The sequence below is a fragment of the Dasypus novemcinctus genome, chromosome 1 (genome assembly GCF_030445035.2).
Source record: "Dasypus novemcinctus isolate mDasNov1 chromosome 1, mDasNov1.1.hap2, whole genome shotgun sequence".
NCBI lineage: Eukaryota > Metazoa > Chordata > Mammalia > Cingulata > Dasypodidae > Dasypus > Dasypus novemcinctus.
The window spans coordinates 78,007,202-78,031,099 of record NC_080673.1 but is presented as its reverse complement, the minus strand read 5'-3'; positions in this window follow the sequence as shown (position 1 = coordinate 78,031,099).

The following is a 23,898-nucleotide window of genomic DNA, read 5'->3' as shown; positions in this document are numbered from 1 at the left end:
GTTTCTAATTATTTAAATAACACATTAAAAAATTTTTGTATTTATTTAATCACAGTGGATTTCCAGATATTTTCAAATAGTACAAACTGGTGCATGGTTATTTACTTGTTCAAGTTATAGATAATACTTTATACAAATATGGATTCATGGTTCCCTTCCAAAAACTCCATGTAGCTCCCAAGCTTCTATAGCATACCACTGCTCTAATCATGAAAACTATCTGCTTGTTCTATGGATCAAATAATAATAATTGCTTGAATGCAAGAATTGGGAACTAAATTGCTACATTTACCCATGTACTGGTTTGGGAGGATACCATGGATCACAAACATAAGCTGAAGGGAATGCAGTTAGCAATATTTATCCTTGATAATACATAATATTTTTGCACTTAAAATTGTGTGTATATTTTTATCAGGCACTACAGAACTTGTATGTTCAAGAGAAGGCTATCCTCTTCAAAGAAGTCATGTGCAGCAACTGCTCAAAACTTATCTGAAATTCCTCTTTTATGACTGTCCTCAGAGAAAGTATAATTTGAAAAACTTCCAGTTTAGGAAAATTTATTTGGAAATAGATTTTTATATATATTTAGGTCATTTTTAACTCTTTTCCTGCAAGCCCCGTAGTTAATGCATTGTTAAGACCTACTCATCTTAACTTTTCACTATATCCTGAACCCACATACCCCCTCCTCCACCTGCACCCTGTGTTCAAGACTCCATCTCTATTCCCTGGACTACTTTGAAAGTATTCTAACTGGTCTCCCCCTCTCTCATCTTGTTCCCCTCCAGTATATTCTCTTACATGCAGCCTGATTTTACATTTTAAAAATGTAAATCAGGGTACAGAACCCACAAATGGTTTTCATCATACTTGGAACAAAATGCCACCTTTTTATCCCTCCTGCAGGGCTCTGCACCATCTCACTCTGTCTCCTTCTCTGTTCTCATCTTCTCCTCTCTCTCTCTTGCTCATACTGACCCCTTGCTGGTTCAGAAAAAGGCAGAGCTTGTCTCTGATTTGGACCTTTACTCATGCCATTTCTCCACCTGGGATTATCTTCCCACCAGGCCTCTCAGAGCTTCCTCTTCCACCTCATCCATCTGTTGTGCCATCACAACCTCATCACTGAGAGTCTAGGCCCTGGATTGATGGCCTTATCTAAAATAACCACTTGTTCCACATCCTCACTCTTTGTTTCTTTAGCTCTTGTTGTTCGTTATGGCTTTCAGCACCACTTACATTATATTATTCATAAGCTTACTTTTCCATAACCAGTCTCATACACTAGAATGTAAGGTTCATGAGATCAGGGATTTGTTTGGCACATAGTAGGAGCTCAATGAATATTTATTTAATACATGCATACATGCATGCATGCATGCAGGAATACAGTAAAATTCATTTTGAGAAATTTGATATATACGATAAAGTGGGGAGGTATCATATTTGATCAAAGACTATTTGATGAAAGGTATGTCTTGAACCAAAGCTGTTTCAATAAGGCATGGGGGATCACTTGCCTACTTCTTTTGCATTATATCAAGTCCTTAAAATTCTTACAATTTCTGCTTATATGCACGATTGGCTCCTTGATTTCGTGGGGTGAATCCTGCAGGGCCCATGCCATTGATGTCGAAGTAACTAGTCATTATTGTCTTCCCTTCTTTTTTTTTTTTTTTTGTCTTCCCTTCTGACTTTTAAATTTCCCTTATTGGTCTTAGTGAGTTTGGAGTTTTTTCACTGTAACTGCTTTGTTTCCAGGTCACTGAGCAAACACCCTGTTTCATCACTAATTATGACTGTTTTAAAATTGTTGTCTTGACCAATGTCTCTTGACTGGTTAACAGAAATGTCAGGTTATTGGTATTGCTAGATGGCATATATGTTTTTGACATAATTCTCACAGAAAAATGTCTTCAAACTCAAATACTCTTTCAGAGTCTAAATCATGTAGGTAAGTTATCAGTATTACGCATTACATTTTTCTGTGTCCAATGGGTTATTAGATCTCTGTTTCATACATCAACACTTACTTTTTTTACCTTTTTATGTTTTTCAAAAAGTTTTTGTTCATGGCATTATTTTATAACTATAAGCTACATTTAATATGTAAATCATCATGAAATTTTATAATATCACAAGAAAGACTCTAATTACTCAGGATATACTATGATTATTTTTATACCAACAAAGCATTTCAATTCTTTTCACCACAGTTGTTAGAAAAATAAAAGAGAATGACTAATTTGAAAGCTTTACTGCTGCAAGTGAAAGCATGCTTTGACATGTTCCTAAAACAATCAACTTTCAACTACTTTTACTGTCCCACATTTATAGATTATATATTTTTAAGTATTTACAGATGAACAACTATTAGAAATTCAAACATGCACAGTTTTATATATGTCAGTACTATGTATGAAGAGGCATATTGTCCAGGAAGTATTATATATGTTCAATAGTGTTGGATCTAGGCCAGAACAGTCCTTCTAGTTTTAAATAATTCTTTCTGGGTTCACTCTCTGGAAATAATGCTTTTGGAGCAAATGTGCAAGGATATCAATGAGTTTGGGAGACTATTCTAAAGTCAACCATAACATTTTATTTGAGGGCTTCTATCCTTATAAGATCCACCTCATTTTAGAGGGCTCCTTGAAGCCTGTTTTATTTTTCTCTTTCCTTGCTACACACTGCTGCTCTGAGTAATGAATAGAGATGCATTCTGAATAAAATAACTAAGCAACCTTTTGTGAGCAATGGGAATCATGGTATTTAGACCTACTGCTTGTTATTTTCGTAGTTAAGAAATAAGGCAGCAAATCTGAAGCTAATTCCTTCCGTAGTTACTGAATACTTGTGGCAAAACTCAGTGCTGGGCATTTCTGGTGAATTATAAAATAATAAAAAGAATGACTAATATGATCTCACAGAGAATTCTTAAATGCCCAGTTTTTCTTTTATTTGGAGATGAGCAATTTGAAATCTTTTAGCCTGTATTTAAAATCTAGGACATGATATTTTTGATAAGGTATTTTTGATAAGCCAGTAAATTCAGTTTCTATAAATTAGTTTACTGATAAACTGAGCTTGATGCTGAATGTAGGTTCCTTTACTTTAAGATTTTGAGAAATTCAGTTATTTATCCAAATGATACCTGGATTTTTAGAGATATACTTTTTTTATATCTCTAACCCCAGAATATCTCATTTTAGATCAACCTGGATTTCCCTACTGTATTTTAACATATGTTCATGAAATTAAAAGCAAATGAAACTAAACTTGAATAAAAGTTCAAGGTAAAGAAAATTAAAATTATGCCTAATTTGATTCTTTTTCTATATATATTTAAGCAATTGAAATAAAAATATCATAGTAACAGTAACAATAAATAAACAATGTTAACTGAACGTCTTCTTTCATGCAACAAAATATTTCAGTGACTATTTTTTCTGGACATAACACAAAGGTACTAGGTCCAGTGAGGGAAAGAAATATGAAATCACTACTTTTAGAGAATTTACAATCTATTTAAGGTGATAAAGCATAATCAGAAAATACAGGATGCCTGAGACCACTCTGGAGTTTCACAAGAGAGGTCAAATATAAGATAAGCCATGTAAAATGAGTAACATTTGGATATGTAAGGAGGAGAGAAGAAAGTATTCCATCAACCAAAATCTAGGAACAGAAATAAGCAAGATGAGATAAGAGAATATGTAAGCAGCATGGTCTAGCTGAAACAAGGTTTTCAGACTGAGAGCTAATGAGAAATAGAGCAGCAATTTAGACTGACATCAGACTGTTAAGAACCTTGAATGTCAAACCAAGAAATGAAATGCTCTCTTATTAATAAATGGCTCATTCTCCATGTAAGTTGATTGGCATACTACACCCTGTAGGAGCAGTTTCAGCCTATTTTTTGTTTCCTCTTGGCTAAGAGGATTTTCACATTTTTAAAGTATTGTAGTCTAAAAAAAATGAGAGAAAATATTCAACAAAGACTAATGGCCTGCAAAGCCTAAAATATTTAGTGTACTGCTCTTTACAGAAAAATTTTCTTACCTCTGACTATGAGATTTGGGTCTTTTCACACTTAGGCTTCTTTTGATTTCTGGTTGAAAATGAACCCTTGGTATAATTTTATAGTAGTTGCCAAATTTATTCCCCTTTTGCTCCCCTCACTAAATGGGATGCCCAGTTAATTGTGAATTTGAGGCAAACAATAGTTTTTTTAGTATAGGTATAGTCTATGGAATATTTGAGACATACTAAATATTATTTGTTGTTTACCTGAAATTCAAAATTAACTGGATGTATCATAAATTTTCTAAGTTTTTGGTTTTATTTTAATCATGATATGCTTCAGGAATAAACCAGTGCATTATGTCAAGAACTTCTTACAGTACTTGTAATCTATGGCTCCACAATCTTTGTGTTCAGGAAAGGCCTTGTCTTTCTCTTCTATAACTTGGGAACTTCTACATCATAGGAGCTTAATAAATGCTTGATGGAAGAAAGAATCCCTGGGGATTCAAAAAATCTACTTAGATTAGGGTTGAAAAACACATGGCCAATTTCACAGAGAATTTGTGGAAAGGTAGGGTTTGAATGGGGCCAGTATTTATGTAAATCAATGTGAAGAAGAGTGAGGAAGAAATTCCTGATATTGTGTGAGAAAAGGATTTAGACATTAGAATGCATCTGATGCTTCAAGGCACACAGAGATGCTCCAGTTTTTTTCTTAATTGGCACATTCATTCTGAGGAAGGTAGGGTGGTATATTTAGAGAGATTTGTACTGGTCAGTTGAAAAAGGCCTTGAACACTGGGTCTTAGAAAATATGACATTATTGCTACTCTGTAGAATATCTTTTTAGATATTTTGATCAGGATCTATACAAAGCAGTTCTTAGGTCAAGTTGACATGGTTTTAGAATCGATTGAAAGGGGAGTTCCTGCAAGAAGGAAAATAAACAAGAAAGCTATGGAAACAGTCTATAACAGATGCAGTGTTGGCCTAATAGACTCTAGACAGCACTAACTAAACAAATTTCTGCAATGATAGAGAAATTCTGTGCTGGTCAATGGTGGCCACTAGCTAAATGTGCCTAGTGAGCTTCAAATGCAGCTAGTGTGGTTGAGGAACTGAAACTGTAATTTTATTTAATTTCAATTAATTGAAAGTTAAGTAGCTGCATGGGGCAAGTCGCTACTATATTGGACAATACAGGTCTAAATCATTCAAGACTGAGAGTCATTTCTTTACTTCCTAATTATATTCCAGGAGAGAAATCTTACAATTCTCAAATTATCATCCCACTTTTTAAAAGGGGCTTCCTTGTTTCCATCTAAAATCACATTTATTTTAATAACCTTATTTCTTAAATGATAAGGTTTTATTCTCTAAAGCTGTGCTGTTCAATGTGGTAGCCACTAGGTACCAGTGTCTATTTAAATTAAATTACTTAAAATAAACCAAAAATTCATGTGTTCATTTATAGTAGTGTCACTTCAACTGACTAATAGGCACGTATGGCTAGTGCCTACCACAGTGGTCAATATACCTCTAGACATGAGTGACTGAAGTAAGAATAAGACCTGAATTCAAGGGACAGAATAAAGAAAGAATCATTGAACTATTTGAATGGGTGGACATATATGGGTGTCTTTGTTTGCCACAGGGCTGCTAAAGCAAAGTATTGGAAATAGTTTGGTTTTTATAATGGGGATATAATTTAGGGTAAAATCTTACAGTTCTGAGGCCGTGAAATGTCTGAATCTAAGCACCATTGGAAATGCTTTCTCACCAAAGTCAGCTACTGGTGACCGTGGGGTCCTACCACATGGTGGAGATCGCTTTGCAGATTAGAGAATTGATGACAGGAACCACCAAGATTGGAAAGGAGAAAGGAATTCCTTGTGGTATGGAAAAAGGAAATGTTCAGTTTTCAACATGTTAAAATAAGAGGGACTCTGTCTAGGTAGGTAAATGTCTTTACTTTGGAGTTGTGACATGTACCTTTTAAGTTTAGTGATATGGAAAATGGTAGGGAGAGTGATTTGGTTTAGACGGATCAACTCCATTTGGAAATGTAGAGAGAGGAATGCCAATTTTAGTTCACATCAGACATAGCTTTGTTTCCCTTTGCTATGATGACACCATCATAGTCATACCTGAGACGGAGAAAAACAGTAATTACTAAAAGGAAAGGAAAAGAGAATAGAGATAGGTTGAAGAAAGGACAGTGACATTGTCAGTAAGCCATTGCAATAGCATCAATAAACAATTTTTCAAAATGAAAACTCCACTCTCTTCCCTACACAAGAAACCAAGTGGCCCTGGGGCCAAGATGTCTGGTATGAAAATCTCTGAGATTTGGAAACTAGAGGATGCACGAATCTTAGACTTAAATAAAGCCTTTCCTTAACAAAGCATACCCTTTAAATAAGCAATCTGCTACTTATTTAATCTTGTAACTAGAACATGTCTTGCTTACAGTGGGTATTCAGGGATTATTTATCAGGAGGAAGGAAATAAAGTAGGAAGAAAGAAAAGGAGGAAGGGAGGAAGGGAGGGAGGGACAAAGAAAGGTAAGCTGGATAATAAAGTTAATAGTATTTTATTAATGCATATAGCAAAAATATAAGGTTTTCTCCATCTATTAATAACCATATTAGTGATATAACTATAAAATTATGAGTAATACCTTCCTACATTTTAAAACATGAATTAAAGAACTAAATTGAATATAATAATATAATGTATACTTTTCCCTCTTCAAAAACTGCCTTATCTATTACAGGGTAAGTGTGGGCTGTACACTATCATGCCCATTTCCAATGTGCTCCATACATCACAGCATAATGTAAAGATCCCATTATATTTAAAGTAACAGGGGGAGAAGCACTAAATAGCCTTTGAAGGATGGAGGCAAAGAGCACACATATCCAGATTTTATAACATAACAAAGATTTAAAAGACCTTTTCCCATAACTAATATGAAGCAGATGCTGTTTATCCAAAACATATTTACAAATGTTTTCTGAAAATAGTTAAATATAATTAGATGTGTGTTGTGTATTGTAGATTAAAATAGGTTAGTTTGAGGACAAGTATTGCAAGGAAAGGAGTGGTATAAATGTTGAGTCCATACAGTTCAAATTGTGAGAACTCAATGGGCAGAAAAAAATCTGGAATTACAAACATTCAGAGAAATAAAATAAGTGTTTGTTCCATCCCACCTGGATTATTTTATTTGAATCCTTAATCTTAATTTGTTTTAAACTTGTCTCTTGAGCCTGGGGCACTAGTCACAGTGTTCAATTTTTTGCTAAAATATTCTGGGGACATCTTAATCTTTGTTCAAAGTCCAGCTTTATTGAAGATATTAAATATAATTCAAAGCACTATTCAGAAATCCAGATAATAATGTTTCTTTGCTTTTTTGTGTGCGCCGTGATATATTTCTTTATGTGAATTTTATTTTTTAATTCACAGAATGAGAACAATAGACAAAATTAAAAGAATATTTGCATCATTTGTTTCTCCCACTCTACCATTTGATAGTGGGTAAATACCTTTGAAACTTCAGTCAAATCATCTAACTTGCTTTTCTGGGCATTGAAATAGATAATGTTAGTTCTAATCAAAAAAAGTTTCAATTAGTTGAAATGATCAAAATGATAAACATTATTATTTTCAAGTAATTCCAAGCTACATCATAAATCTTATGGGTTACTTTCAAATTCAAATAGAAATCAATTGGTGTTTTTTGGTTACTAGTTTAAAATGAAGCATTAAACCTACTTGGTTTTTAAAAATAAGATATGGCTAATTGAGCAAAGACAGAGCTAAGAGAGAAAGGAATATAAGTTCAACACTTACCATGCTGGGGATTTCAGAATTATGTCCAGAATCATCCTAGTATGTTATTTCATGCCTTTGATTTGTTATATATCAACAATTCAACCAAAATCCAGAATCATAAATATTTGAGATGTCAAGATCACTTTAAAACAGAGCAATGCTCATTTTTTTTCTCTTGTTTAAAGGTAATCTACCTGAAAAGAATATTGGAGGGATGGAATTACAATACCAAGATACTCAGGCAAATTCATTATGTCTTCTCAATGTCATTTTATCATAATGCTATGTTCTTAATTTATATTAGTAGTTACTAACTTTTAGAGAATGAGACACAAAGCCCTAAGCAGTGGGACATAATTAAAAAGTAACCAGAAAATTTAACCAGAATCTCCAAACAGTGGAAAGAAATCAAACAAACAACTCTGAATCTAGGTGTTGTCAAGGAATTGTATGAAAGAGATCAGCAAAACAGAAGAGTGTTCTAGAATGTTTGATCCCAAAAGAATAACATTTATCAAAGCAATTTGAAAGGATAATTCTGTCACTTCTGCTTCTGTGAACGAAGGATAACAAGTAAGGGTGTTATACACACTATCGAATTCAATGCATTTTTTCAGCATCAGGGAAGTGATATCATTACTGCTTTAGTCATTTTGGTAGGCAAACAGGGAAACTTGGTATTGATTAAAACTGTATTCCAAATAGGCATTGATTTTGAAAAACGTATTGATTTACAAATATGAAATGCATATCAATCCCTTTACTAAAGAACAAAGAAAACCTGTCTTTCATTTTCTTTTCTTCATTTAACTGTATGACTTGGATTTCAGATTTTGGATAGAAATACAATTCATTCGCTAAAATTTGATTTAATAAAAGCTCTTATCATTATTAATATATTGAAGTATTTTAATAATCATCCTTTTTTTTTTCATATTGAAGGCTCAGTGGAACCAGAAAAACTATGAGGACAAGACCTTGACTGTTTTGCTTTGTTTTTTCCCGCTTCTAACATAATTGCTTAACTCATATTTGTCTTCAAAGTTAAATAATCTGCCAATTATTGAAAGCAGGTAATAGTTTGCCAGGCTTCTTCAGAAGAAAATGACCAGTTTTCAATATTTCATGGGAGTAATTTGGGAGTGTGAAGAAAGAAATGCCACATGTATTTCATAAGGAGAAGAAAAGAAAGATCTTATTCGTCAGGAAACAGATATAGTCTGTGAAATAGTGATTTGAATACAGTGCAAATCTGTTTATCTCTCTTCCAAAAATCTGGATTTATAACCCAGAGCAGATATGGTAGCTTCCATAATCATCCAGGACCTTCTAAAATGTATTTGGCTTGTCTTCCTCCCCAATTTATTTTTATTTCATGTACAACATAGCTGCTATTGTTCCTGCTATCACTTCTGCATTCCATCAGCAAACGGGTAGAAGAAGCAGTTGGGAGCATGTCTCCTTTCTTTTAAAACATGATCCAGAAGTTGTACATTTCATCTCCACTTAAAGCCCATTGGTAAAACTTAGGACTATGCCTAGCTCTAAGGAAAGTTTAAAAAATGTAGACATTATTCAAGATGGACATGCATCTGCTAAAATTGAAGGGTTCTATTACTAAAAGAAGAAGAGGAAATGATATTGAGGGACACAGTATGTTGCCTAGGTTAACTTCCTAATTCTCATAAACTGCTGCTGATAAAATTTTCATCAGCTTTGTACAAACTTTCTACAATTTAAAATGAATTAAGACTGAAGTAGAGGCAAAAACTTACCAGATGTTTTTAAAAACCTTTTATAAGGAGTTTATAAAAAAATCATAAAAATTTGATTTTTAAACCTGGTTAGGATGATGCAACAAAGGGAAACAAACAGACACAGAAGAATGCACAGTGAATGGACACAGAGAGCAGGGAGCAAACAAGTGGCAAGGGGGGGGGGATAAATATATAAAAATAAATATTAAAAAAGAAAAGAAATGCAAACTAAGTTGTGACCCTGTGAGGCCCCATTTCTCGATTGCAAAGCTACACAGGCTGAAGTGTTTGTTGCAGCATTAATGTCAACAAAAAATTAAAACTCATAAAAGGGGAAAAAAAAAACAGGTTAGGACTGTCTTAGTGATTTTATACTTTCCAGGATTAAGTGAAGAAGTAGAATTAATATCTAAGTTTGCTTTACTTATTAAAGACCTGTGATTCCATGAAGAATTTATAATTTATAATATTTCTTATCTTGTTCTTATATTTTAACCAATTAACATACATTTTTTGACAGAAATTTAGTCAACTTTCCTTGAGTAGTTTTAGTATTACATATCGCACCAAATAAATATTTGAATAAGTCTGTTGGGATAAATGATGCATTTTCAAAACCAATTTTTGGTCAACTTTTTTTGAGCGACTACAGTTGTTTGTAGGTTAGGAAAAGGAAAAATAAAGAAGTAAAGTTTTTCATGACACGACTTCTACTTGCTTAAAAACTTACTGTCTGTTGAGAGGAAGAAGGGTAAACAAAAATAGATTTACTAGTATCAGGATGTACTGTCTAATTGTCATCTAGTTTACCCTCTTATAAATAATCTTATCCATATGACTGACTAAGACAACTTATAGAACAGATTGCTTTTTAAATTGTGATGGAATAAATTCCTTGGTAAACTGTAGTGTATGGCATGTGTGATATCATAAAATACAGTGCTGAACTATTTTGGGCTGGAAATTCTCTTTGATAGGATGTTAGGGAGGAAAGAATTAGATGTAACTAAATTAATCTGTTCATGTAACTGGGGACAAGTTGATTATTCTTTGGCAGATAATGTTACACAGTGGAAAGCCCTGTGGCTTTAGGGTGGTATAACTTGGTTTTAAATCTCACTCCAACATTTACTAGTTCTCTGGCCTCAATGAATTTTCTTAACCTTTCTAAACTTCAGTGAGTTCCTAGGGAAAACTGGGATAATCATGACCTAAGGACTTTTGGTTTTTGGTTTTGTTTGTTTTGGTTTTCCACAATAAATTACCGGCAAATAATCTGCTGGTGACCTACCCTCTATCCACTTAATTTTACCTACTCTCACAGTTGACAGAATTTTTTATACCTTTGTGGAAAGGAGGAAGAATTCATAAATGAGTGATTGAAGAAAAACTGTGTTAACATACTGTGATGTGGTTTATGTTGGAAAGCATTTCAATCATGCATAATTCTTAACCAAAAACAAAGGAAGTTCAAGGGCAGCAAATGAAATGTGAGGTGGCATTAGCGACATTCCAAAAGGTTTCTGCTTCCTCTGACCTGGGTGTCTACAACACTGCTTAGCATTTCTGTGTTTGCCTTTGGAGATCAAAGCACATCATCAGCTCTAATCCTTACAGAATTTAGGATGAATAGAAAAATATCATCCCTTTAATGGTTCAGTTATTCATTTGGTGTATACAAAAGTCAGATGGAAAAGTGCCTGATAACATTTTAGGATAAAAATGCCAATTATTTTATTAGATTATTTAAAAATATTTGTATTTACATGTTAAAAATATTTTACTCCATTGCAAATAAGATTACATCACCTCTATTTCTTGCTTCTTCCTACTGAGGCTGTTAAAGAACTAATTTCATAATAGATGCTTCATATTAAACCTGAAATTTTGTTTCAAACATATTGAAGTAATTTATAATATTATCTACAACAGCAGAAAAATGAAAATATACAAGTAGAGGAGGTAGTATAAAGATTCATCTGAGCTTTAGAGGAAGTAACTTTGACAATTTATAAAAATCAATCATAAAGTTAAATAGTTATATTATTTAAATAAATAGCAAATATCACAAGGCTTATAAAAGCATTTTATTTCTCCATCTAGTAAACAACTATTGTTTTATTTTGTTAGTAAAATTAGGAAGTAGAAGTAAATAAGAGAAGAAAAGTGATTGTGGATGTTGCAGATGGTATAATTTGGCTTCCAAACTAGACAGTCTCTGACCACCTACCAAACAATTCTGGAAAGGTGGTAATAAAACCTGAGAGAATCAAGTTTTGTTTGTTGCTTACTTAAAGCAGACCATGTTACTACATGTTTGCTCCGTTCTGGCCCGAAGTATTGGTTTCCTATATCCCCCTAATTTTACTGAGAGTCTAAAATCCTTACTTAAGAATATTTGATCTCATTCAAATTTGTTCTATGAAATCCAGATGACACCGTTTCAGTATCTCTGACAGACCTGAAAACGATCAAAATTTTCTAAGAATCCAAATTGAGAACCATAAGTGAACAATCTTTTCCCAAAGCCTTTTTTCGGAGAGGGGGGCAGAGAAAATGCCATAAAATTTCTCTTGATGATGGAAGAAGTGTGTTGGTCATGTTTTTAGTATTCATTCTGGGAACTGAGGATTCTCAGTTCCCAGTATTGACTCTGAGCATGCGGGGCTTGAGGAAACGGTGTCTGAGTAAGGCGGCGGAAGACGCTGGGGTAGAGGTGCCTCAAGCTGCACGTAAATGTTTTCCACATGCACTTATTATGGTCTGAATCTAATTGAACTTTAATTTGCATGGTTAGGTTCTCATTGAATCTAGTTACACTGTATTTTTTGCCCCTAATAACATCTGTTACCAATTAGTTTCACACAATGATTTGCTTGAGTGAAATGTGAATCTCTTTAACTTACTCAAATTTGGGAAACTGGATTTGCAATGCTCAGTCCAACCCATTAGAGTCAATCAGAGAAGAGCAATGTGTATCCTGGTAGGCATTTTGCCTCCTAATTATTAAAAGTAGTCATATATTGCCTTGGAAATGATAGGCAATCACATCACCGAAAAGAATACTAGCTTTAAGTTCTTTAGCCAGGGTTTCAAATTGCTAGGAGGTCAAGAACCTGATGATAGGGAAAAGCTTCTTGTTAGTGATTTCCTGGCCATTTCAAAGAGGTAGAGCAATTAGAAATTAAATTAATTTAAAATTTAAAATTAATTTTAACTTAATTTTTAAAATTAATTTTTAAAAATTAGAAATTTTTTTCTTAAGAAGGCACCAGGGATTGAAACCTGGGACCTCATGCATGCCAAGCAGGTGCTCAACCACTGAGCTACACCTGTTTTGATTAATCTGACTCCATTTTAAAAGTTTTCTCTCATTTTTACTTCTATTATGTTAATCCAAAGGAAAAGCTATCAATATACTGAATTATGCATTGAAGAATTGTTCATAGTAAAGTGTTCAAATTTCAATAATGAATTACAGTATAGGGAACTTATCTTAATATCATCACATGATGAGATCAATATTAGTAGTTGATTGTTTCTTAGGATCTTTGATTTTAAAAACAAAGAATTGCATACACATTTCCAGCCAAATAAATTTTTACTGGAATATTTTTATTTCTATTTTAAATATTCTGCTTATCTACTTTAAATTTTTTTTAAAGATTTAAAGAAATGCATTCACATGCCTGTAATAGCTTTAGAGTAAAACAACAAAACGAATGTGAGGCTCCAAGCTCTTCACCATTATGCCTGACCCTCTCACCCAACATGTGTTCCCATTCCTCACTTATCATTTTGACTTTGAATTTTCTAATTTTGTAGGGAAAAAACATGTTTCGATCTGTAGAACTTGATTTTTGGTTCAGTGTACTTGTTGCTGACCTATAACACATACCTTGTGAAAGGTTCCTGATAATATAATTTTTCTCATGATTTAAAATAATTATTGTTAGTTTTACTTTGAAATATAATTATGTTTCAGTATTAAAAGTTATGATGAATCTGTTTATTCTTTTTTTATTTAAAAATTATGATCTACATATACATCATCATCCACAGAGAAAGTTTTAGAAACACTGGTCTAAGAAAAGGATATGTTTTTCTATTGGATGATTGAAAGGTATTAATTTTTCCCAGTGACAAGAATGAAATGGACTGGAAATACTAATAAGTCCTTTATGATGTAGTTTTGAATGATATTCAATTATCAAATGTGAGGTTTCTTTGAAACACATTTTAATGGCTGATTATTTCAGATGCTTCTTCATTTCTATTAGGAAAAATATTAATATCAATATTTTTAGTACTCTAGACCTATGAATTTTATTCAAATCTAAGTGTAGATCTCATAGAAAGTAAGATCAGCTTGCTTAGGATCATGGAAACATAATTCTCTATTTACCTTGGAAGATAAACAACTAAATTCCAGTAAACCAAATGGGTAAATTGTAGCTCAGAATTCCTGAGTTATTTAAATATTCATGTCATCATTTAGATGGTGTTTTAGATATTTGTATGTAAAATTATGTCAATGCATTTTTCCTAGTTTAAAAATACTTAGCCATAGTCATTATTTCTAGTCAAGATAGGACTAGATTTCAGCTGCTGTGGAAGTAAACCTGGGACTGTTGTGGCTGACTCAACTTGATATCCTGCTTTCCCTCTCTGGGTAGCACCACAAGTAGTGAAAGTAATGTTAAGTCTGATTAGAAACCTACTTATGCTCTTTTAGAGAGATAATAGATGTGCAGGAAGATCTATTTGAAAGTTATATGATATTCTTTTGCAGTAGAGACTTCAAAACAAATAACAAAGTCAAATTAAGATTCAGCATTTCAATAGTGGAGATGAAATATTCCAAAAATATCAATTGACCTGTTACTCTTGTTCACTGAATTTGTTGTGATAGAACACTGCCTTTGAGGCAGTGAAGTCATAAACAACCCATACTCTTTCTGTCTCATTGTTCTTGGGCTATGGTCTTACTATTTTGATGCTTTTCTAGAAAAAAAAATATTTTCCTTTATTAATTCTGTCCCTTAGGTGTGATTTCTACAGCCACACGTTTGTAGAAATGATTTCCTTTAAAATGAAATAAAATTAAACCATTTATCATCTTCTTTTTACAAAAGGGGAGAGTAATAAATTAGCCCTATATTCTACCATGCAGTTGATATATGGGAAACAAAGACATAGAGTCATTTATTTTAGCTGCTAACATGAAAATAAAACATTACTTGGGCGACAAGCCAAGAGTCTTTCAGAGATGATGGCTATAGAAGGTAGTAAGAACATGATAGAAATGTATACTCTTATGTCCAAAGGTGACAGAATGCTCTGTCTTCCATCTCTTAATTCCAACTATTAACCTAGGACTAGAAAAATCTAACACTTTGCATTATACCATGATAGCAGTTTGATATCACTTATGAATTCCAGAAAGAAATATATATTATATTTGTAAACTGGTTGGTTCCTCTGGCATGATAACCCTTTGATTGTATTAGATTCAGCTGAGACATCTGATTAAATTAAGATTAGGGCTTTGATTCAGCCGTGTCATTAGAATGTGATTCAGCATTAAGTCCCAGACCCCTTTGGGATAAAACAGATGCTCACAAGAGGTAAATACACAAAGAAGAGGAGGAAGAGAGATAGCTCATTAGATATGGCAGAGGCCATGGGAAGAGAGATGAGCCTGATTGTCTATGGCTGACCTTGTGAAGAGAACTGAGCAGCTAAGCCCAGAAAGAAATGAGCCCAGGAAAGAGGGACAAGACTTGTACCAGCTTACAGCTGAGATGGGAAGAAGCTGGACCACAGAGCTTTAAGAGCAAGAAGGAAGGCTGAACTCTCGTAGACATTGCCCTCCATCTTGCTCCAACATGTGGTCGATGACTTTGGGTGAGAAAGTACCTCTTATGGTACCTTGAGTTTGACTGAAGGTCAAACTTTGGTAAGCTTCTAACCAAAATAAATACCCTTTATAAAAACCAACTCTGGTACTTTGCATCAGCACCCCTTTGACTAATACAATCACGAAGGCTACTTTTTATTGATTTTAAAAAATAAACTTAATGTTGCATGTAACATCAAATTTCATCACAGTTGTATTATAACAGAATGAAACTAGGTTGCTTGAAAGTATAATGAAGCAAACCAAAGAAAAATATATCTAATACCAAACAATATAAGTTATTTGCTGCTAATTTCAGGTAATGTTTACAAAATGAAAAAACTTAGTACCATGGCTTACAATGTGTCTGGTGACTTTTTATGACTACTTCAAATGTGAAATTAAATGTTTAGAGTGTCTGATTAAGGAACACAGAAACCTAGTTGGTTCTGTGTCATTTATTATTCTAAAATATGAGTCCTTATTATTCAAAGCACAAACATAGTCAGGCTTAGTTACTTGCCTAGACACATTGCTTTTATTTAATTGTTCAATGAACATTAAAATTTAAAAATCTTCCATGTTCTCTTTTATTTTGAGGCATATTTGAAAAATCGTATCTTTTTTGTTGTTCTTGCAGAAAGAAAAATACTCTTTTCAAATTTTGAAAAAATATAACAAAAAAGGAAATGCAAATAAATCGGACTATCTCTCCTCCAGAAGGAGGGATAAACCAAAAATAAATGAAAAGTCAATTTAAATTATAACACATAAATATTAGAAAGTCTGCAAAAGGCATGATTATTTGCCCAATGTGTGACCAAAACTCATGCCAAAAATTCATGTGATGAAATTGTCATTGATGATTACCATGGATGGGAAAAAAATCAGGTAGGAAAAGAAATTGAACTGAGCTTTAAAGGAAGAATAAAATTTTGATGAATAAGGTAGAAAGGGGAGACTAATCTGGTGAGCAATATTGTGCAAAGGATCATTATAGTACACACAGTAGTATTAGTGGCTTAGCACAATAGAAATTTCTTCCTCACCATCAGTGATTCCTGGTATTCCTGGTGGCTTTCTGTGTTGATTCAGAGACATAATATGGTCCTTTCATTTTATGTGTCTGCCATCCTTGCCATTGTTTGCAAATCAGGCAGAAGAAGGGGAAAAAGTCTACCAAAAAATATACCATGTTTTTAAAAGGCCTTTTTATGGATTTAATAAACATAGCTTCAGCTCATATTCCATGGACTTAAAAACAGTTCATCAGCCACTCCTAAATGTATGGGAAATGTAATCCTGTACCTGGACACCTACATTCCATCTGCATCTCTAAACCATTGAAAAAACAAGTGTACATCCTGTTGGAAAGCTAACCTTCTCCAGTGTAATCATGGGTGGACAACATGAAGAATGTGAAGGGTATTTGAAGTAATTCTCTACTCCAGGTGTAAACAACTCAATGTTGATGTTCTGTCAGTTGTGGTCTTAGTCCTCTTTTCATTCCAATCCAAATGCCTTTCCCTGCAAAATTTCATGCACAGTCAGAGATTTGTTAAACTCTTATACTACTCCCATGTCTTCTCTTTAGCTCAAACTTTTCTTGAGATAAAAATCCTTAGATCCACTGCTTGCCAAATCTCTTTCCAATTGGGTATACTTCAGACATCTTACATACAATTTGCATAAATGGAAATCAGCAGTTTCTTTTCAAAATTTGTTCTCTATGCCTTATTCTGTATCCTGGGGAATGCTCTACTTTTACTATTTTACCCAAGGTGGAAACTTTGAAGATGTACTTGACTCCACCTATTCTTTAGGCCATTTTAAATCATGTGTTTCATCCTTTCTCTTACCCCTATTCCTTCATTTGAGCCATCATCATTTCTCCCTGATTACTCCAAGAACATCCTGACTTGCTTTCTTGATGTAACTCTAGATGCCCTTTAATTAATCCATCATAATTTTATCAGGGTGGTATTTTCAACATGCTTATCTTTTCTTATTAATCTTGTGCTAAAATCTCATAAGATAAAATCCAAAATTTAGCTAGTTGCAACAAGTTCAGCTTCTGCTTATTTTACCAGTTTCTACTCCAATTATTTTCTTAATATGTTCACCTGGCTCAAGCACTTCCAAAGTAGGGCTCCCATTATCCTTTTCTCTTGATATGAAAGCTCCCAGTCCTTGTCTTCTTTTTCCCCTGCCTCTTCCTGCTGTCAGTGCATCCTTCACTTCCTGTCCAGTTCAAGAATCATTTCTCTGGGATGACTTACTGTAATTCATGTGCTGAAATTAGGCTACTTATGTTCACCCTAGCACCTATTGAGTTCTATTATAGATTTCCTATCACTGTGTCACAGGTGATTATTTGTCTGTCCCCTGATTCTGAATCTAAACCCTACTGGAATCTCTTGGAATTTGTTAAGAAATGTCAATGAGCAGCCCTCATCCCATGCCAATAAAGTGATTCCAATATGCAGTCAAGATTGAAAACCACCGCAAAAGGTAATTAATGTAGAGCACTATTGAAAAGCATTAGCTCTTGAAGGGAGTTAGGAAAAAGAGGGAGGGGAAGAAAAAAGAGGAAGCAAAAAGAAGATAGGGAGGACACTTATTAGAACTATATTTTTCAAGAAAAGAGGAAGTTGGGAATTGCTCTTTACTATAGTAAATATCTACTTAGTTCCAGGCATTAAATTGGGTGATTTAAATATACAGGGATTTTAGTTGCACCAAAGAACTTGAAGTTTACCCTAGCCAATGGGAAAGTCCCTTAAATATTTCTGAACATGGAAGTAGAATTTATGGTTTAAGTAACATTAATTAATGATTGTATGCTAGATGAACTTAAAGCAAGAATTGAGCAAAACCACTAAAAAGTTAATAGTTCAATATGTCATATATTATATTGAATTAATTTTATCTAGTTATATTCATATCTAATTTTATTGTGTATAATTATATTTAATTAACCTTAGAACTATATCATAGCTTGTTTTTTATTCATAAATGATTTATTCTTTCCCAATGCAGATTATAGGAATCTTTTTTTTAACACTAATTTCCAGGTGTGACCTTGCATTACTTCATTTATTTTAGAGATTACTAACAAAGCACTATGCATAAGTGTAGTTGTATATGCATTTATATTTGTCTCTAAGTTAGTTGTTAGCATAGCAGACTAGATAGAGGGAGTAAAATCATTGTTGCCCCATGTGAACACATGGACCCTGCAGGTGGAGTAGGTTGGAGTGGTACAGTTTGAGAAATAAAACACTTGAAATGAGAAAAAAAATTGAAAATAAAAGTAAAGAAGAGAACTTTCAATAAATTCTATGATTTTGAAATATTTATTGAATGAGTTCAGAAAGATGATTGGCATTTAATATTTGTTGAATTGCTATTTCAAATGTCTTAGGTTGCTTAATTTAAAGGTCAAAATAGAACAATATTGACATGTTCAAATACAAAGCCAGAAGTCTTGTGTCTAACAAATTATAAATGCCTACGTAGGTAAAAAGAAAACATGCAAGATTGCTCTTATGGGGGAATGATTATTGAAACTTAGCTTGCTGTTCATTTCAAATTCATTATTTGCTGTTAATTAAAAACACAATGGTCCAATTATACTTAATAGATATTAGCACTAATAATGTAAATTTATAATCAGGAAACATCTGTCCAACCATTATCCTTAGCAGGTACATGGTCAAGTGGTTATTTTGAGGGAATCAAAAAGTTTTATGAACAAAGTTTTGTGCTGTTTCTACAACACATTAATGTTTATAGTACCTTACAGAATAGGAGAACAAGAACTATTACTTTCAAATAAATGATGACAGAGGTTGGACCCTAGATGGGATCCTGAAAAGAGGACTTGAAAAAAATACTAGACCATTTAGCCACATATCAAGTTAGTTTTGTAATATGCACCAATACAAAATATGTTGTTCTCCTGTTATTTAAAAATGTGCATTCTACATGCAGTTAATTCTTCCACATAAACCCTATAGAAAATAACATAATGAAAACCATAGAAATTTCAGAAAGCATACATTCTATATGATAAAATGTATCTTATTATTGATATCTCATTTCAGTAGTTCCATCAAATTGCAATTTTAAGTGACCCAAATTACTTTATTTATTTATATTAGAATAGTTGGAGGATTACAGAAAAATGATTCAGAAAATAAAGAGTTCCCAAAATATCCCTATTCCATGCAGAAAGTTTGCCCTGTTATTAACACTTTGCATTGGTGTGGTACATTTGTTAAAATTAATGAAAGCAACTTCAGGGAAGATGGAGGATTAGAGAAGCAGAAAGCCTACTTCTTCCCCAGAAAAATAGCAAGAATACAGGTAGAAACTGTCCAAAAACTGTTATAGGGCTTAGGACACCAGAAGAAAGCTAGACACCACCCAAAAGAGAGGGAGGCAAGGAAAGGAATCTCTGCTGACTGGAAAAATCCCATTAGCAAAAGTGCAGTAGCAGCTGCTTGTGCCCATCTCCCCATCCTTGAAGCAAATAGTAGTGGGTCACTCAGGCCCTGGAAGGTGGCTACAGACTGAGGGGTTGCAGTGGTCCTCTAACACAAGGAAAGGGGAGAGGGAGGGACATAGCCTATAGGAACTTCAGATTTAGGCCAGAGAACTTGATCTGCTGCATCTCAGGGGTCACACACTTCAGGTGAAGTGGGGCTAGGACATTGTTTTCCTTGAGCTCAGGCAGGAGATAAAGATACCTTCTCAAACACCCTCCCTTATGCCCTGGGCTGGTTGCTGAGGATACAGAAGGAGGGAGGGTGCTGCACACCAAGGGAGGAGAACAGCTTCTGAGAAAGTTTGTTTGCAAGGTTTGGCCTGCCCTCAGGGACACTGGTTCTGCACCAACTACTCAGGTGGAGTTACAATGAATGCATTCCCCCTTAATATCTGAAGTCTGAGCTGAGAGATCTCCTGAAGACTGCCATGCTGGCAAAGCAGGAAAATGCATGCAAAGAAGGGAAAAATAGTAAGATATAAATAAAAGAGGCAATCTGGTTTCTTTACTGTCCCCCTCTCCAAGGCCCTTGGAAACTTACCTTCACCCATTACTGGGTCCTTAGCTCTGGTGAGAGCAGGTAAATAGGGGAAATCATAAAGATCTAGAACAAGTTCAACCAAGAACCAAAGAAGTGTTAGCACACAGTTACTTAACAGTAAATCTCCAGGTAAGAGAAAAACTGACAGTCAGAGTAAACTTATCATCATAATCAGAGGCCTAAATTACAAGCTGTACTAAGAAAAAGGAAGATATGGCTCAGGCAAAGGAAAAAAAAAAATCAAAACTCCAGATGAGACACAGGTCTTGAAATAACTAACCAATGATGTTCTTGCAGGTCTCCTAAATCAAATCATGGGTCTAAAGACAACATGACTAAAGAAATAAATGATATTAAGATGACACAGGGAGAACACTAAGAAATATTTGAAACTTGCATAAAAATAACAAAGCTTACAGAAAAGAAACACACAATAGGTGAGATTAAAAATACAATAGAGGCATACAGCAGAATTGAAATCATAGAAGAAAGAACAAGTGACATAGAGGACAGAATAGCTGAAATTGGAAAGAAAGAACAGAGAGAGAAAAGAACAGAAAAAAATGTAACAGGGGCTCAGGGAGTTGAATAATAGCACAAAGGTCGTCAACATATGTGTTTTAGGAGTTCCAGAAGGAGAAAAGAAGGGTAAAGAGGCAGAAAGAGTATTTGATGATATAATGGCCAAAGTGTCCCAATTCTCAAGAAAGCTATGAATACAAGTGTTGTAAAAGTACATTATACTCCAATCAGAATAAATCCAAATGCAAGATGCATAACATTCAGAATTGCAAATATCAAAGATAAAGAGAAAATTCTGAAAGCAAAAAGGGAGAAGCAAAACATCACATAAAAAGGAAACCCAGTAAGACTTAGTGGGGAATTCTCTTCAGAAACCTTGGAAGTTAGAAGGCAGTGGTATGATATGACTAAGGTACTGAAAGAGAAAAGCTGCCAGGCAAGAATTCTCTATCAGGTAAACCTGTACTTCAAATATGACAGTGAGTTCAAAATATTTATAGATAGGTGGCGGACTTGGCCCAGTGATTAGGGCAAGCGTCTACCACATGGGGAATCTGTGGTTCAAACCCCGGGCCTCCTTGAACCATGTGGAGCTGGCCCATGCACAGTGCTGATGTGCGCAAGGAGTTCTGTGCCACGCAAGGGTGTCCCCCGCATAGGGGAGCCCCACGTGCAAGGAGGTGAGCCCTGTAAGGAGAGCCGCCCAGCATGAAAGAAAGTGCAGCCTGCCCACGAATGGTGCCAAACACATGGAGAGCTGACACAACAAAAAGAAACACAGATTCCCATGCCACAGACAACAACAGAAACAGACAAAAAAGATGCAGCAAATAGACACAGAGAACAGACAACCAGGGTGGGGGGAGGGAGAGAAATAAATTAATAAATAAATCTTAAAAAAATATTTATAGATAAACAGAAACTAAGAGAGTTCATAGACAAGAATCCAGCCCTGCAGAAAACACTAAAGGTAGTTTTGCAGCCAGAAAAGAAAAGAAAGAAGAAAGAGGCTTTGAGGACAGGGTACAAGTGAGGACTATCAGAAGGGGTAATGAAAGGGGTAAAAAGACATACAAAAATAAGATATGACATATTAAAGCCAAAGGATAAAATGGTTGAAGGAAGTAATACCTTTACAGAAATAACATGGAATGTTAATGGATTAAACTCCCCCAATCAAAAGACATGAGTTGACAGAATGGATTTTAAAAATGAGCCATTCATATGCTGTGTGTGGGAGACTTACTTTAGACCAAGGATGCACATAGACTGAAAGTACAACAATAAAAAAAAAGATATTTCACATGAACAATAACAAAAGAGACAATGGGTAGGTACACTGGCATCAGAGAAAACTTTAAATGAAAAAAATGCCAAGAGATGCAGAAGGTCATTATATATTAATAAAAGGGACAATCCACCAGGAAGGAGTAACAGTCATAAATATCTATGCAACTAAATAGGGTGACATGTGGCAAAAATACATGTGGCAAACTCTGGCAAAATTGAAGGAGCAATAGACATGTCTGCAATAATAATTTGAGACTTCAATAAGCCACTCACATCAATAGAGGAAATCAACAAAACCAAAAGCTGGTTCCTTAAGGATATAAACAAAATTGACTAATTCTAAGCTAGACTAACAAAGAAAGGTAAGAGAAACAGATGAATAAAATTAGGAATGAAAGGGGAGGCATTATGACTGACCTCACAGAAATGAAAAGTTCATAAAAGGATATGAGAAACTGTATACCAACAAATTAGATAACCTAGACGAAATGCACAAATTCCTAAAAGTGCACAAAAAACCTACACTAACTCTACAAGAAATACATGAACTCATTATATCAATCACAAGTAAACAGATTGTATCAGTCATCAAAAATCTTCAAACAAAGAAAAAGTCCAGGACCAAGTGCTTTACAGGTGAATTCTACCAAACTTATTTTTAAAATTTTATAAAATGTATTGAATTATATCACTCATATATGAACATATGTAAACAATAAGTGTATAGTAATGTTTGTGAACTTAAAAAACAAATATACATTACATTGTACAGGGCTCTTTTGCTATATATATATAGTATATATAAATATATAGTAAAAGTTGTGGACTTACAAAGTAAACATCCATAACATCATACAGGGGTCCCATACATCAACCCTTCACCAATACCTTGCATTGTTGTGAGATATTTATTACAAATTATGAAAGAATATTGTCAAAATCTTGCTACTAATTATAATCCTTATCTTACCTTTGGTGTATTTTCCCCCCAACCCACCCTATTATTATTTTTTACATATATTTTTATGACAGAAGTTGTAAACTTTCAAAACAATCATGCACAAGTGCAGAATTCCCAAACAACACCCCTCTATCAACACACCACACTGAAGTGGAACATTTATTACAGATTATGAGATAATATCATCCAATTATTACCAGGTCCATAGCATACATTTGGCACACATATTCCATATTCCCCATTTTCAACACAGTACATCTTTGGCATAGATGCAAGAATATTATATTACTACTGTTAACCACAGTCCATAGGTCACTATAGTTGTATTTTTCCCATGCTTGTCCACATTCCCACCACCTTGCAATAGTGATGTACATCTGCTCTAGCTCACAAAGAACACTCTTGCATCTGTACCATCAACCATAATTCTCATCCACCTCTGGGTTTACTGTGCTTTTCAGTCCCTAGAATATTCCCTAGTATTCTGTCAATGGTCATTTACATCCC